Raw genomic sequence first — 17142 nt, 5'->3', positions numbered from 1 at the left:
AGTTAGGAAGGTGCATTTATTGCAGGTTTTAATTTACTCTTCTGCAATCAACCCGTAAATAGCTTCATAATAACCGGCTACCCGTTCGGCCATGATTAACGGAACTCCGTAGTAAAACCTATTTAACTAGAGTGACCTTTAATTAAATTGTGAACTCTGTTGATGAAGTTCTGTTCAAACTGTTTCTTTATGTTTATTAAGCTGAAATAAACTGGTATTAATTTTAATAGTTTCACTTCTCTTTGACTGTATGTTCATAGAGATTTATTCATTTCAATCAATGAGTTATTATTATAATAGATTATTCGTGATTTTAATTTGTTACAAAATTAATTAGCTTTGTTAACCCATATCACTTCTAATCACTCTGCGAATAAATTGTAATGCATAAAGTTTTAAGTATATTAAGCTTTCAAGTAACATTAATATTCGAGTGTACAAATCATTAATTTTAATTAGTTTTAGTGTAAAATAACAAATGTTATTTTAGACTCTTTGATTAAAATATCTAACAATAGAAATACCAAGTCTCGTTATGTAAAAAATAATAAGTGAAAAAGAACTCTAGCGAATAAATAATTAACGTCACAGTGAATTCACGGACAAAATGTTCACAAAATTGTAGTGACGTATCAAACGAGAATGTTTTTCGTGAACTACGAAGCTCTTTTGTGCTGAAAATGATTGAAAATCAAAGAGCGAGTTTTAAAACAACGTCACTGTTGTTAATGACATGTTCATAAAATCAAGGTTCCAAATATTAATTTGCTTTTAAGTCAAAAAAGACGATGTTCTACAGTCCATAATATATCAGATTGTACATTTTGTTGAAAAATAACACCTATTACTACTTACATAAAATGCCAAGGTGGGTCATAATGTGCTGTCGTTTGTACACACGACAGCACATCAGGCTACCCATTTTTGTTGCAAACTCGCCCCTATTACAACTGCACAAGCACCCACAGTGGTTACCTTGACGTGCCGTCGTCTGTACCTACTATACAATAACCACATCTATCTTAGGCTGAGTTGCACCACCTTATTTTAACCGTAACAGTGACAATAACCGTGGCTTTTTGTTTGGAGTTTGACAGATTTTTGACGTTTGTCAAAGTTAAAGTAAGTTGGTGTAACCCAGCCTAAGTGATTGAGAGATCATTGTCGCGGCACTAGAAATGTACGCAGTTTTCTTGTATTCTTTCCCATTCACTCGATTCATATTAGACGGTTGTCAGTGAATTCAGAACAGCTGAAGTGGCATAGAGTCAAGTACGGTAGGTACTTAGGCAAAGACTTGATGGTTGGTAAGTCCTTCAGTATAAAGTATGCTAATGTAATGGAACTTTACTGATTACTTTACTTTGATTGATTACGAGTCGTTCTGTCGTAAATCATGAAATACTATAAAGTACATGATTTTTAGATGAGAGCGGAAATAATTATCTAGGTCCACCTTCCATTTACTTTTGGAATATAACACATTTTAATGATGCATTAGTAAAACTTGTTTCAAACGTATCAGTTTTTATTGAGATTATCCCTTTTTCGCAAGAAAAGGGATCCTTAATCCTTATCCCATGTTTTGTATCTCTATAGCAAAATATAAGTATTAAGTTCTGATATTCCATTCCATAAAAGGACACTCACAGTTCTCTAGAAATACTAGCAATACTATTTTCAATGTATCATATTTGAATTATGTATTTGCAATTTTATTTACATCTGACGGATGCGCGGTGCACGAAACTCAATTGTATGCGATGGATTGGTAAGGAAATTGCGTGGAACTGGGGCAACGTAGTCTGACTATAACTGCTGGTTTTATTTAAATATTTCTAGTCAGTTATCTATACTAATATTACAAATGCGAAAGTAACTCTGTCTGTCTGTCTGTCTGTCTCTATTTCACACCTAAACCACTGAACCGGTTTTGATGAAAGGCATAGAGATAGTTTGAGTCCCGGGAAAGGACAGAATAGTTTTTATCCCGGTTTTTGAAACAGGGACGCGCGCGTTAAAGTTAAGGCCGGGTAGCAGTGAAAATGGCGAAAATGAGGTTTTCATTTTTCATTTTTGAGGTACTAAACAGTAAAATTAAAGGCTAAGATTTTATTTGGGCATAGTTGAGGATATTTTCTAGGGCTATTAACGGATGGAAACACGATTTGATGAAGTTGACTCGATAGAATAAATTCCCAAAGTTACCTCTATTCGTTTTCTATTTATGGTTTTATTTTTTAAATAAGCGATTTGAGATTCTGAATCTTTTACTAAACTAAAGTTCAGAAATAACTTGAGGGCTTTTAACGGATGAAATTTTTATATTGCCTCTTATTTAGTTACTATGTTAAAAAATGTGGAAAAAATCGCCCATGACGGCTTGGACAATCTCAATCAGTCGCGCGGTGGCGCTTACGGAGGACGGACGCGTGTCAGTTTTTTGGTCGTGACAGTTCGCGATTTGTCAATATTTTTGACAATGATGACTTTGATGAGTCACAGTATAATAACATCAGTGTTACTGGAGAAAGCTAAAATTTTTGATAATTAAGAATTATGAATTTTGTCTACTATTGAAATTTAAATCGTTGGTATCCTTTTAAACTAAGACCCTACTCATGATACATAGTACATTCCTCAAATATGAGACAAAACCAATGAGTTAAAATTACATTTTAATAGTACCTACATACAATCGTCTTACACTCTTTAGAAGAGCACAATGACACAAATAAATAATAAAAATTAGGTCAAATATAGGGGCAGCTGCACGTCACTGAAAGACGATTCTGTACTCGGCATCTGGGCTGGAGAACATGAATCCTTGCTTACAGATGCAGATGTAAATAGAGTTATAACTGGACAAATTTTACATGAAATGTTTAACAGAAATCAGTTAAAAGACACATACATGGAATACCAATAAGGTTGCGGAGGGAAAGCTACCTATTATAAACTAGCGGCAGCCCGCGACTTCGTTTTACCCCCGTTAGATATGATGTTTTACCTCGTTGTTGATAGATGGCGTTTCACGGCTTCCCCCGAATGAATATTTACGAACGTCATACCGTAGTTTGTCCAGTGCTGTAGATTTTAACCAATGACGATAGATGGCGCTTTTTAGACACGTCTTATTTATTTATTGAAATTTATTTGCCACATATCGTCATAATGTTAATCTGGGTTATAAACAATAATACCTACTGTGAAGTTTCAACAAAATCCGTTCAGTAGTTTTTGCGTGAAAGAGTAACAAACATCCAGACATCATGACATCTAGACACCCAAACTTTCGCCTTTATAATATTAGTAGGATATTTCACAATCCAAACTAATGATATTATTTACTATTTAGCATTTACTTACAGTAAATATTAGTTTGGATTGTGAAATATTTAAAATAAAAAAAGAATAAAACAAAATAGGGTTTCAAATTACCTATCTATATCTAATATTATAAAGAGGTAAAGTTTGTGTGTTTGTATATTTGTTAAATTGTAAGGGGTAATCTCGGGATCTACTGAACCGATTTAAAAAAAATCTTTCACCAATAGAAAGCCACATTATATCTGAGTGTAATAGGTTATATAAAAACCGAAAAATTCCACGCGGGTGAAGCGGCGGGCGGAAAGCTAGTTTATTTATAATTAAGAAAGAGCATAATTATTAAAGTCGAAGTCAAACATTCTTTATTTGTGTGGACCTATATTAACGAGAGATTACAAGGCGTCAAATATTTCAAGAAAAAAATTAAAAACTATATTATAAAGCTAAATTTTGCTCTCATGGAGCCTTTACCTACTCTGACAAATTAAGACTTAGAGAAGAAACTAATAATAAAACCATTTAACTGTCCTGCAATGAAAAGCTTGATCGGGTACAACACCTCAAGTTATTTCAGAACTTGATTTCATTAAAAGACTCCGAATATCAAATCACTTAGGTATCTAAAGTCAAACGATTCTGAAATGTCAAGTGGCATAAAGTTGGGACTAATGAATAACCCATTAAGATAGTAGCGCCCTCCTGTCAATGACATACCTGGAACGATAGAGTATTGGACAACTAATGAAAATGCTTTGTCCTAAATGACTGACGGATATCGTAGAGACCTGAAAGTTGGAAGGTGTGTTCTTTGTATGACGTAGGCATCTCATAAGAAAAGATTTTCCGAAATAGGGTCATGAAATGAAGGTGGTGAAAAAAGGGGGCAAAGTTTGTATGGGACAAAGTGATTCCTTGGTTCAATCTACTTGAAATTTAGTTTAACAATTCCTTAATATAATTCATGAAAGACGTAGAAAGTAGATGTAGACGGGTAGAAAGTAATTTTGGCAGTCATTTTCTTCGAAGTTGATATCAATACTACTTAGTGCCTTTGATTTAATTACTTTTTATTTTTACGAGTGTTTGAAAACTCCATGTCAGATTGTGTTCAATGTCAAGTGAAATCTCAAATTGAAATGTCTCAATCTCAATGAGGAGACTTTGTATTTATTCCTAGAATTCCCCTAACACCGTCAAATTGCCCTTTCGAATTCAAGACAGTGCAGTTTCCCATCAGTCTGCTTCGTAATGACTATAAACAAAGCTCAAAGTCAAACTCTAGGGACCTCTGCTTAAACTCCCATGAGTGCACAGAGGTAAGCAGGTAACCGCGTGTGATGCTCATAGTAATTTTCGATACAGAACCCCGTACATACGTCATACATATTATAGAAAGAAAACACCCAGACCAATACAAACAAATATGTTTCTGCAATTTTAGTATGATATTTTTATTTATTAATAAACAAAGAGACTGAACAAAATTAATGCGTGTTCTGATTAATGTTATTAACCACATGCAAAGCGTCGTGAATTGCAACAACTATAATTTACTAGCTTTCCGCCCGCGGCTTCGCCCGCGTGGAATTTTGTCTGTCACAGAAAAACATTATCGCGCGCGTCCCTGTTTCAAAAACCGGGATAAAAACTATCCTATGTTCTTTCCCGGGACTCAAACTATCTCTATGCCAAATTTCATCAAAATCGGTTGCGAGGTTTAAGCGGGAAAGCGTAACAGACAGACAGACAGACAGAGTTACTTTCGCATTTATAATATTAGTTGGGATTATCCAAGCTCTAATTAATCGCTACTAAGAGTAACTTATCATAAAATGTTTTTCCAGTCGCTCAAGCTTCCAAGGGCCTACCGATAGGTCGGGTGACGTAATCTTGAAATTTTTTAAGCCGGCGCAGAACTTCCAGAAGGTCAGACGACGCCACGGCCACTTTGAACCGTGTTTACTTCTGCAGTTATATTTCATATTTATTCGATTCTAGAATATATTCCCAAAAAGTCTGTAAGGTGTTTTAATTTGTATCACTTGGATATGATTTGTATTAGAAAGTGTTGTGAGTGTGACGCTTGAAGGGAAGGAAGTCAACCTAACCTAACCAACTGCGTATTTCTATACTGTGTAGCTGGAAATTGTGGCGGGAGCTCTTTGGCGCGCTGTCTTCGGCGAAAAATTGCGCGCGCAGATTTTGACAGCGCGAAATACCTACTTTAGCCGAAATACCAAGCCTTAAGGCGAAGCCGCGGGCGGTAAGCTAGTTTTGATATAACTCCAAAATTTTTATGGTAAAAGTAATGTTTAGTGTTATGATTAAAAAAACAAAGCTCTCATGGTTAAAACAAAGAAAGATAATATTATGTTTGCAACAAAAGTAGTATGATTTAAATTTTATTATTATCAAGCATGGTTTTACATTTCTTTTCGTAATGTTATTTGGTTACTGTATAATTTTATAGCATTAATAGGTTTAAGTTAGGGTTTCTGATTTCTCGACCAATTTTTTTTCTCGAGTTTCGGGAATTCTCGAGGCCAAAGTCTCGAGTTTTCTCGGGTCTCGAGTCTTGTAATTAAAACTGTTAAAATCGGTTAAAATTTAATAAAAACACAGGTTTTTTTTATCTAATATACCTACTTTTATTGCACAACAATCAATATTAGAATTTAGTACCACTTTATTTGGGTAAGGAAAGAAACAAAAAATAAAATCTTCATTCATAATTAATATTAACTAATAATAATCATAATTTAGTAATTAAGTAAAGGAACAAAAATCATAAAATCGCGTGTACTTTACCTAAGGATAAATAACAATAAAAATCTGGAGCTACAATTGAATCACTTGTTTTCCAAAGAACACAAGTCCAAATTAATAGCAAAATTACGATAATAAACAAAAAAACAATTTAATAAATTTTTAAACTTAAAGATAACGACTTGAATAAACGTATTTACGAGTACCTAAACTAACAAACAGTTAACAAATTTTTCAGTCTTTAAATCAGTCAGTTAAACAAACATAATAAATTACAGCATACTCGTAGATGAACATTATTAGTTTCGATTGAGATCATTACTTGCAAACAAATTAGTTAAAAAAGAAAAGACTAGGCCAGCCTAAAAGCAACGTTAACCTATTTAATAATTAAAAACTTCCTTTTGTCTAAGAAAATAGGCTTTCAAGAATATTAAAGCTTCAAAATCGAAACTCGAGAATTCTCGAGCTCCGGTAATTTTTTTCTCGTCTCGAATGAAGCCAAATTTCTCGAGTTTTCTCGAGTTCGAGAAAGCTCGAGCAGAAACCCTAGTTTAAGTGCAATTGAGATAATACTTATTTATAAACTTTTTGTCTCAAAACATATTTCTAAACTTAAAGAAAGTCCTTTATGTTCAGTCAGTCTTAAGTCATGACATGAAAATTGGACTTAACAGGCCCTTTATATCCATATAACCTTGGCTGTAATAAATTGTCGGGTAACTGTCCCCAAAGTTGTCATCATTATAGGACTAAGGCGAAACGGGTCCGATTAATAATGCTCTCACAGCAATTTAACTAAAGCCGTCTTTAATTAAAATCATATTTTTTATCAGTTTCATTATACAAATACCTACGGCATTCATTTGGTTACCTTCATTGACTCAATCTGAGACATCTGTGCCTAGATTGAAAAGTCCCCATCTTCTAAAGAAAACCGTTTCTATACTTGGAATCTTGCAATTTAATACAAAGATAAGGAAAATTAACCTTATTTAATTAAGGGCTGCATTAAAAGTAATATAAACTGAACCAAAAGTAATTTTATTTTTCGTAGCGTTAGTATTACCCAAGGCTTGGTATTTCTGCTAAAGTAGGTATTTCGCGCTGTCAAAATCTGCGCGCGCAATACTTCGCCGAAGACAGCGCGCCAAAGAGCTCTCGCGGCTACACAGTATAGAAATACGCAGTTTAGAAATACGCAGTTGGTTAGGTTAGGTTGACTTCCTTCCGTTCAAGCGTCACACTCACAGCACTTTCTAATACAAATCATATCCAAGTGATACAAATTAAAACAACTTTCAAAATTTTTGGGAATATATTTTAGAATCGAATAAATATAGAATATAACTGCCAAAGTAAACACGGTTCAAAGAGGCGTGGCGTCACCCGACCTTGCGGAAGTTCCGCGCCGGCTAAAAGAATTTCAAGATTACGTCACCCGACCTATCGGTAGATCCTCGGGAGCTTGAGCGATTGGAAAAACATTTTATGATCAGTTACTCGTAGTAGCGATTATTTAGAGCTTGGATAATAAATTATAGTTGTTGCAATTCACGAAACTTTGCGAGATGGTTAATTACATTAATCAGTACACGCATCAATTTTGTTCAGTCTTTTTGTTTATTAATAAATAAAAATATCATACTAAAATTGCATACATATTTGTTTGTATTGGTCTGGGTGTTTTCTTTCCATAATTTATGTATAACGTATGTACGGGGCTCTGTATCGAAAATCACTATGAGCAATGAGCATCACACACGGTTTTTAAATGTTGCAAAATTTTTATAAATGTTGTGCTTTAGAGAGTCGAGAGTATAGCAGATAATTAGTCCGTCGTGAGCAGAAATTTGTCCACTAATAGCAAAATTCGTTCAAATTATAGTTTTAAAGTTATTAGGAAAAAACAGATTTTGCTGGGGTAATGTTTGAAACATTACCCTGGCAAATTTTTTTTTAAAGTCGTTCTATCCCGGAACCAAATACATGGATAGATAGCTCTTGTTGCGTAGTAATTTGTCCACGAATAGCAAAATTTGTTCGTGTTCCGGTTCTCAAGTTATTTAGAATTTTGCTGGGGTAATGTTTTGTGATGTCCCAGATCTCGTAAATGGCTCAACGCAGAAATTTGAAAAAAAATACCAATGATAGACCTTAATATGTCCAAATTAGTTCAAACATTAGTCATTGATTTGAATGATAAACACCAGTGTAATTAAAAGATTTCGAAAATCAGATAAAACGGATTTGTGAGTAAACCAGTACTCTTACAATCGAATAAAAAGGTGTAGCATGTACCCCTGGTACACTTTTATAACCACAGTAAATATAAATGATGTGGCTTTGCGCAAAAGAGAGATTTCAATAAATCTAATTTATTTTAACAGTCTTACTTTCGTGGCCGAATACGCGATTCCCTTATAACAAGGGATAATGGCATACAATGGACAAATTAAAATGTTCCTTGAATAAGCTATCCTGTTAATTTCAGCTTTATATTATATTACGACTTATAAGAAAGTTATCGAACTGCAAAAAAATATCAGGAATTCTTCTATAAGCCGACCAAATTATAAAGGTTACAAAAAAGTGACCGTTCCATACATAAGGCTTGCCATCTTAAATGAACGGTAGGTATAATATCGAGGTTTCGTCAATACAGTTGCGAACAAAGGTGTTTGTGTAGTGTAGTTGAGTTGAGAGGTCAGATTATTGAAATAATAAAACGAACATTTTATTATTTAAATACATTTTAAAAATAATTTACATTACAGATAACAATGAGAGGATGACATTGCAAGGTGGTGCCAGTCCAGTCTTAAATCCGTTGATATATGCTGCATCTGCCATGTTTTTGGCTAAAAGATTCTTCTATCTTGCAGCTTAGACTTTTATTACAGACCTTAGACAGTATTTTTGGAAAACTTTTACGCATGGTGGAGGAAGGGACGCTCTAGAGACTCAAGTCTAGAAGGAGTTACATGAACTCCAAGTTTTAAATCCGTTGACATCTGCTGCATCTGCCATCTTTTTGGCTAGAAGATTCTTCTATCTTGCAGCTTAGACCTTTAGCTACAGACCTTAGACAGTATTTTTGTGAAAATTCTTACTCATGGTGGAAGAAGGGACGCTCTAGACACTCAAGTCTACAAGGAGTCACATGAACTCCAGTTTTAAATCCGTTGACATCTGCTGCATCTGCCATCTTTTTGGCTAGAAGATTCTTCTATCTTACAGCTTAGACCTTTAGCTACAGACCTTAGACAGTATTTTTTATTATTTATTTGTGTCAGTGTGCTCTTCTAAAGAGTGTAAGACGATTGTATGTAGGTACTATTAAAATGTAATTTTAACTCATTGGTTTTGTCACATTTGAGGAATGTACTATGTATCATGAGTAGAGTCTTCGTTTAAAAGGATGCGAACGATTTAAATTTCAATAGGTAGACAAAATTGATAATTCTTAATTATCAAAAATTTAAGCTTTCTCCAGTAACACTGATATTATTATACTGTGACTCATGAAAGTCATCATTGTCAAAAATATTGACAAATCGCGAACTGTCACGGCCAAAAAACTGACACGCGTCCGTCCTCCGTAAGCGCCACCGCGCGACTGATTGAGATTGTCCAAGCCGTCATGGACGATTTTTTCCACATTTTTTAACATAGTAACTAAATAAGACGCAATATAAAAATTTCATCCGTTAAAAGCCCTCAAGTTATTTCTGAACTTTAGTTTAGTAAAAGATTTAGAATCTCAAATCGCTTATTTTAAAAATAAAACCATAAATAGAAAACGAATAGAGGTAACTTTGGGAATTTATTCTATCGAGTCAACTTCATCAAATCGTGTTTCCATCCGTTAATAGCCCTAGAAAATATCCTCAACTATGCCCAATAAAAATCTTAGCCTTTAATTTTACTGTTTAGTACCTCAAAAATGAAAAATGAAAACCTCATTTTCGCCATTTTCTCTGCTACCCGGCCTTAATATTGCGTTTAAATCAGCCTTGCTTGCTAATTATTTTCGCGGATTAATGTACCTATACCCGTGAGCCATTTTCTTTTAAATATTTTCTCCTAAGTCTTTTGCAGTGAAAACTTGCTTTGAGATGATACTTCTGCTTCACAAAGGAGAAATGTGTACGATACATAAGCTCCTTAGAAAGTTCTAGTATCCTTGCGATAGAAAGTGCAAGTTCTACTTGATGGACCGATAAACTGATAAGTGGTGCGCACTGTTTGGATTTAGACCATGCTAGAGCTAAGCAGAGGAAAGTATAATAATAGTAATATTATGGGCAGATAGTACGCAGAACTGACGGCCGATGGGGCAGCAAGGTTCTGGAGTAGAGGCCGCGTACCAGAAAACGCAGCGTGGATGTTCACCCACAAGGTGGACCGACGACATCATAAAGGTAGCAGGAAGGCACTAGACGCAGGCCGCTACTAACCGGGCAACATGGAAAGCATTGGGGGAGGCCTACCTATGTCCAGCCCTGGACGTGCTATGGCTGAGATGATGACGATGATGATGAGTAATATTTTGGAACTAAACCATTTTTTATCTTTTGTTTTATCAAATTAAGGCTGAGTTGCACCACTTAACTTTGACAGTAAATTTAACGATAACCGGTGCTTTTTGTATGGAGTTTGACAGATTTTTGACGTTTGTCAAAGTTAAAGTAAGATGGTGCAACCCACCCTAAGTATCTTATTACCTCTTTTCAGTGGATCCAAATCGAAAGTGCTAAATCCTAGCTAGACCGGATTTGTATTGCGGCCATTAGGAAGGAGCGTGCACACGCGACGCACTCGTGATAACAATAACAATGGGGCTATGCCACAGTGTATAGGAATGCAGTAGCATATCGTGGTTGATGACGTCAGAAGATAATTTAAAGATTAAGGTCGTGGTCTTCAGGAGTAGTGATTATGGGTGGATGATTCTTGACTTACGCCATCTCGTCATCTTTCATTGTTTGTCAACTCGATGCAGTGGATCCCCCTACTCTACCTACGGCAGTTAGCAGGGGCTACAGCAGTTTTAATCTGGTCAGTCCATGACGCGGCCTCCACTTTGAAAATCCTCACGAAAATGTAGCGATACTTTTAGATATTTAACATCATTGTACCTTTCGTTTACTTGCTGAATTCAAACTTCATAAGTCTAGGTCTACGGTGCCGCTCTGTGGATATATTTTTTGTACCTACAGTGTACTTAAGCGTAGTGTTGTAATTTAGGATTTCACTGCAGACAGATAATACTGAGTTTATTTTAGCTGTAGCTAAACGGCCAAGCCCCTAAGGAGACGTGAGCTGAAAATTTCAAACTGCCCTATGAGTTTTAGTAAGATATCATATCATATTTTTGTTAGAGTAGAAATAGTTTCCTACCGCTTAACTTTAGTACGAATGTAGCTCTTATTATAGTTACGTTTTTCAATGATTTCTTGTGTATTAATATATTAAACTTCCCTTTAAAACCACTAGGTAAGAGAGGTGCTACACGGGCGCTGTGGCGGCGCAACGTCAACGCCCGTGTGCCATCTCTTCAAGCTGAATATGCTTGTGTTGGTAGTAGATTCAACACTAATCCAGCAGACGATGCGGATTAAACTAGCGTCCCCTCAAATCGGCAGTTCGATGCGTAAGCCATACTTTTTTCAAAGGTCCTAAGTCAAATGTGCCAAATACTGAATATACCACATTTATGATGAACGAAATCGGATGAAGCTTTTATTGTATTTATTTATTTATACTTTTGCACATACAACTGTACAGTGGCGGACTTAATGTCAGGTGGCATTATCTGTCAGTCAACCACAGGTCGAGTAGAGAGACTAAGGCGGTGCAATAAATATGACGTTTAGTTAATATACTTACACAGCATTAGATAAAATAAATAACATAAGAATACATACCTATTAATATAATTATACGAGCATTTTGATATAAAATGTCTAATATTGCGTTAAAATAGTCGAATTTCGAAACGTGATGCGTTAAAATATGAACTAAAATGTAATTACAGTCTCCATTGTTGTTTCGAATATAATTTCCAGCCACTAAAAGCGTACAGTCGCGTTACAAGAAACCTTACACAACTAATTGCGAGTGAAACACAACGCCCTTAATAGGCACACACATCTCATAAAACGCGTCGTGAATTATTGAGCCTAAGCTAAGTACACGTTCTATCCCCGTCTGTACTGCATTAACAATAAACATTTTACTCGCGACTGTACAACAGAAACGAGATACAATTTTTCCTCTTGATGACGAGGAGATAAAGTTCAAAATTGGAACCAATTTGTTTTAGTCGTTTAAGGGTAAGCGTCCACTGGATCATTAAGAGTCGTTTCAAACAATATCTTTTTTATGTGTTATGGCTTTGTTACAGAATTTCGAGCTGGATATGACGTCCAACATAGTGATGCTCACACGAAATGGTTATTTTAATCGGATATAATCAGTTTTTCAAGCATTTCAATACTTTTTCAACGAAACTGCCATCCATTGAAAATTGATATTTTTACCAACGTTAAAAATGAGTGAGATAATATTCTGCTCCCAATAATTCCAAAACAAATGAGCGTTGCGGTGGCAGGCCGTTTTCTGCGGTCGTGCCACCACAAAATAAGCTGCAGTAAAGTAACTTCAAGTGGTAATGGGGTATGGGTAGCGCATAAATCGCAAAGTTGGAATAAACTGATGGCTGCTGCGGCAGAAAAGTTTTTGAACGAAGACTATTCGGCAAAAAGCGTTGCGTAGATCTACAACCACACACCTAAGTGCTAGAACCGTGCGTGATTCAGTGTCCTTACCATGAGTTTACGTTAGGTGTAGATGTAAGTACTGGCTAGCGACTGCGTAAAAAAATGACATTAAATGTATGACATATTGTGCAGCGTCCCTAGCGGCTACTTTCTAGAAATACAATCTTCATAGATTTTGACGTATACCTAACGTAAACTCATGGTAAGTATTGTATTTTGAATAACCAATCAGATTCCTTTATTTTCACATGTCCTCTCAGCTTAGCTTCGGTTCGGAAATCCGATTGGTTTATTCAAAACACGTCTGCACTCCGCTTTAGTGGAAAAATGGGCCTAAGACTAATAATAGATCTCCTACGTGCTGTTTTATAAAATCCTTCCGATGTGAGTGCACACCTCCCTTTAAGACGAAGCAGATTCGTTATAACAGACAGGTGAAATTAGGCATGTGACGCCGTTGATTCATATTAACAATATCGCGGATTAGGTCTCGGGGCGTCATAACTTTCGGCTTCCAGATGTCAAGCTCGTGAAGTTAATAAAACATGGTTTGAGAAATTAAAAAGCTTTATTTTTAAACTCATATTTTTAGAAATGGACATGTTTTTAGCTACATAATAAACGATGATAATATACGATTACAGAATTTTAGTTTACGGTATTGTTTTAAAAGCAGCTATGTAATTTGTATGCTATCTCTACTTAGCGGAAAACGCAGCGTGGGACGTCCACCCACAAGGTGGACCGACGACATCATAAAGGTAGCGGGGAAGCGCTGGACGCAGGCCGCTACCAATCGATCAACTTGGAAAGCATTGGGAGAGGTCTATGTTCAGAAGTGGACGTCCTATGGCTGAAATGATGATGATGATAGCTCAATGGTGTTATTTTTTAAACCAAAAAGGGAACGCTTGGTTATAAAATAATATTTTTAATATTTAAGGTAATTTATAATGCAATTATTTGAATAATCTATTCCGGTGAATCTTCAAAAAAAGATAAAAAGTTTTACAAAGAAAACAGGCCAAGGTTTGATATCTCCAAGGCTTCAAATTACAATCACGAAAAATCTCAAAGGGCAGAAAGAAGCCATAGCTATTACATTAATTTACTTGCTTTCTCCTTCATCGCGTAATTCATTACCGAGGGTCGCTATAATTATGTAGAATACAACAAGATCCGATTTTAATTAGTATGGCATTTCCTTCTTCTTGGTCCTTACCATGAGTTCAAAACGTCATCACTAGCGAGTGCGTCAAAAAAAAAATCTACGAAAATTTCAAATAACAACTAAGGGCGCGTCTGTCATTTTATGATATTTTTTACGCAGTCGTTAACAAAAACACCTAATCTGTAAGTAAGCTCATGGTAAGCACACAGTTCTTTCTTGACAAACTAAAAAAATTGTTTTAAGTTTCGAGTGACCAGTGTGTGGGTTTCTTTATGACGTAAATAAACTAAGAAGAAGTGGACCTAGATTCTATAAGCAACTCAATGACGTAGGCCGGAAATCGAATACACAGATAGATAATGGCGTCAAGCCTGTTGTAAGAGCTACAAGAAGCTGTATAAAACATTGGTTTTATTACCGTTTAAACCTAATTTATTTTAATAGAAAACTTCATTAGAACAATATTATGATTTATATTTAGAACAAGGTGTTCGCTTTCACAAAAGGTATTGGAGGCCTATTCTTAGAAATTTCTAGAAATATGTACAAAGCAATTACAGGTACAAACAAAAGACATTCTAATGTAAATTATTTACAGGATAAAGTTAGTCAGCTTACAAACACTAAACTATACTTTAACTAGAGTACCTAATTGAAGAAAGTCTAAAACTAATATATTCAATTAAATGTCATTTACTTCATTCTAAACTTCATTACATAGTTAATCGGTTACATCGTTAAACCGGTCTGAGTAAAATTTAATAGAGTGGGACATAGTAGAGCGCGTCCAAATATTTGCAGTTCGACTAAATTTTGTAAATATACCCTCCACTCACTTATTAAATTCAAACTCTGTGATAGGTACAGCCAGGTTTTTTCATAGCAAACATGTTATTTATTTAGCTTTCGTTCAAACGCTAAGGTGCGCCCTAAATCTATACATATAAAGCGAAATACCATTCGGGTATTTCTCATCGCCACGGTTCTCATCGTCACCTTCGTGGCGAATTTTATTTCTAACTTATTTCCACTTTTTGTAAACAAAAATTGTAGCGCTTGATGTACAGATTGTATTCTCAGTAAATCAGTCAAATAGTGAGTCTCGTTTGGAAGCTTTAACGTTTTTAATTTTTTGATGCCACGAAAGTGATTCTACACTTCACAGCAAAATTTTTTTCAAACTTTACTACTGTAAATGACTCCTAAGTGTTTATAAAACATATATTTTGTCTTATTTTCGTAGATAAATAGCAATAACATAATATAAATAGGTACCTACTTAAATACAAGATAAAATTTTACCGATTAGGTCACAGACCTACTAAGTTACAAGATTCTACGCAATTGGTTTTAAGGGTGACACTGGTGGCATTCTGAAATGCTAAAGAAGCAAAACACGGATTATCAGTACCTCAATAAAAAAGAACTCTAACTGATTATCAGTCCCTCAACAAAAATATATTTTTTATTTAGGCCAGAGGGCCTCGTATTTTTGTTGTACAACTTTGAACTCAAACTTCAGATTAAATTTATCTTACAAACAGATACACAGTCACATATACAGACATACATACAGTCATACAGATAGACAACAAAAATACGAGGCCCTTATTTATTTATTGATGTACTGATCTCTACTTTACCACGTATAATTATTATTATTAAAATATTGTAAAAACATAAACACCAGTCACTATATTTTAAAATAAACCAAAGCAAGAAATCACTTTCGTGGCCTAAAATCACCTTCGTGTATAAAACACCACGAAGGTGATGCCACGAAGGTGACGAAAATTTTAGTTTTTTATGAATTATCCTTAAATTTGAATTTAACGGTTCAAGTCGAATACTACACAAATAAGCCTAACATGTTAGGTTTTCAATCGCAAAGTTTCAATTAAATTGTTCAAATTTTAGAGGTAGAAAATATTGTTCAAGCAAGCGACGGTATGTCTATGGACAATCACTAAAAGCTACGTATTTCTTTCGCAGAGCGACGATCGACCTATCTCACCTCCCCAATGGTCGAAGCGTGACTGACGTTAACCTAATAGAACGCTGTGATTGGTTGCTGGTGTTCGGTTTAACGGCAATCTTGTATTATTACTCAAAATTTTAGGTACCTAAAATCGTGTGACCAACGTATTTCGCTTTCTCAATTCAAAATAATTATAAGAAGATATTTTTTTGACTATTGTGTGGAAAGTATATTTAATTACGATGATTTTAGTATATGCTACACACAAATTGAATGAAAATTGTGAATGCAGTAACCAAATGTTTCATTGCAACCGAAGGTGTGACACGATGAGAACGCGAAAAATGACCCCGTTTTTTTATCGTTTCATGTGATTTTTTCGTATTATTTTTGCTTCTATTACGATAAAATTTATTTTGTATGTAGCTAAATAAATATTTTATCATCTGATTTCAAAGGTATTGTTCTAACTTATACCGTTTATGAACTATTATTGTGTGACCATCAAATTTGAGTGTAAATGAGAAGTACCCATTCACTAATTAGGTAATCACGAAATCTCAGAAACTATAACACCTAAAAACTTTTGACATGTAGGTTCCATAAAAGGTAAGAACGGATTTTACGGAACTCCACCCCTAAGGGAGTAAAACGGGGTCCACGCGTAAGAAGTCGCTGGCGGCCGCTAGTGCAAAATAAACGGTGTGGTCAGGTACCAAGATGTCCCATATGTACCTTACAGTAATAATAATATATTACATGAAAATATAGGATAAAATTCTTGCACTGCTCAGTGTTCAATGTACATTCAAAATGGTATTTCGGTGATGGACATAAAAAATACTCTGTCTTGGACAATAAATTAGTAGGCTCGGCAACTTTTTATCGAAATACAAAGATGAAGTCACAAGTAAATACTCGTTTAAAATAAGGTACTTAACAATCTCAAGAAGTTAGACCTCAAACAACGAAAAGCCACAAACTCGGCGTAAATATAACTTCAAACCGTCACGATATCGTCTACCTCCGGAGTGAGTACTTCGTAATTTCATCCCGGTGTATCACGTTAATGCGAAATATAAAGTATGCATACTTTTGATTAGCAAGGAGAT

Source organism: Ostrinia nubilalis, chromosome 14, assembly GCF_963855985.1.
Source record: "Ostrinia nubilalis chromosome 14, ilOstNubi1.1, whole genome shotgun sequence".
Classification (NCBI taxonomy): Eukaryota; Metazoa; Arthropoda; class Insecta; order Lepidoptera; family Crambidae; genus Ostrinia; species Ostrinia nubilalis.
Note: the sequence above shows the minus strand (reverse complement) of the source record.